The sequence below is a fragment of the Eptesicus fuscus genome, chromosome 1, assembly GCF_027574615.1.
Source record: "Eptesicus fuscus isolate TK198812 chromosome 1, DD_ASM_mEF_20220401, whole genome shotgun sequence".
Lineage (NCBI taxonomy): Eukaryota > Metazoa > Chordata > Mammalia > Chiroptera > Vespertilionidae > Eptesicus > Eptesicus fuscus.
In genome coordinates this window covers 51,855,102-51,856,399 of record NC_072473.1, presented here as the reverse complement: position 1 = coordinate 51,856,399, position 1,298 = coordinate 51,855,102, and positions in this window count along the sequence as shown.

Sequence of the window (1,298 nt, the reverse complement as noted above, 5' to 3'; positions counted from 1 at the left end):
TCCTCTGTTTCTATTTTTCTGAGAGATTTTAACATGAATGGTCTTGAATTTTGTCATTTTTTCTGCATCCATTGAACTGTTTATTTTTCTTATTTAGCAGGTCGATATGGTGGATTGCATTGATTTATGGTCAATATTTGAGCTAGTCTTATACTTGGTCATGGTTTAAAATTCTCTTTATATATTGATATATTCTATTTGCTAATATTTTAAATCTACATTAATGACAGACATTGGTCTGTAATTTTCTTTTTTGGTACTTTTTTGTTTGGTTTTGGTATCAGGGTAATTCTAGCTTTATCAAAAGAATTTGGAAGTGTTCCCTCCTCTTTAGTTTTTCTGGAAAAGACAGTTTAAAACCAATATTAATTCTTTCAATGTTTTGGTGAAAACACCTGGGTCAAAAGATTGCATTTTGGGGAATTTTAAAATAAGAAAATGTTTTCCTGCTCGGCCAGCTTGGCTCAGTGATTCAGGGTCGACCTATGAACCAGGAGGTTGAGGTTCCATTCTGGTCAGGTCACATGCCTGGGTTGAGGGCCCAATCCTCAGTCAGGGCCATGTAAGAGAGAGCCAATCAGTAATTCTTTCTCATCATTGATGTTTCTATCTATCTTGCCCTCGACCTTCCTCTTTGTAATCAAAATATATTTTAAAAATGGTTTCCTTAACAGTTATAGGGCTAATCATACTGTATTTCATATTGGATGAATTTTGGTTGTGTTTTTTGAGGAATTTTTTCATTTCATATAAGTAGTCAACCTTATGTGTGTGGAGTTGTTTGTAGTATTACATTATTAGTGTTTTATGTCTGCAAGATTTGTAGTGATATTTCCTGCTTTATTCCTGATATTGGTAATTTGTGTTTTCTCTCTTTTTTTTATTTGTGTGTGTGTGGTTTTTTTTTTTGTCAGTCTTGTTATATATTTGTCAATTTTATTGGTCTTTTCAAGGAACCAGCTTGTTTCATTGATTTTTCCCTATTGCTTTTTTGTTTTCAATTTCATTGATTTCTGCTCTGTTTTTCTTTCTTCTGCCTTCTTTGGTTGTAGGTCACTCTTCTGGTTCTTGAGGTGGGAGTTTTGATGATTGATTTCAGACTTTTCGTCTTTTTCTAATGTATGCATTCAGTGCCATAAATCTGCTTTTCTGTATTACTTTGACTGTATCTCATATGTTTTGATATATTGTATTTTTATTCTCATTCTGTTTAATATACTTTTAGATTTCTTTGAGATTCTTTGGCTCATGAATTATTGAGAAGTGAATTATTGGTTTCCAAGTGTTTGCAGATTGTC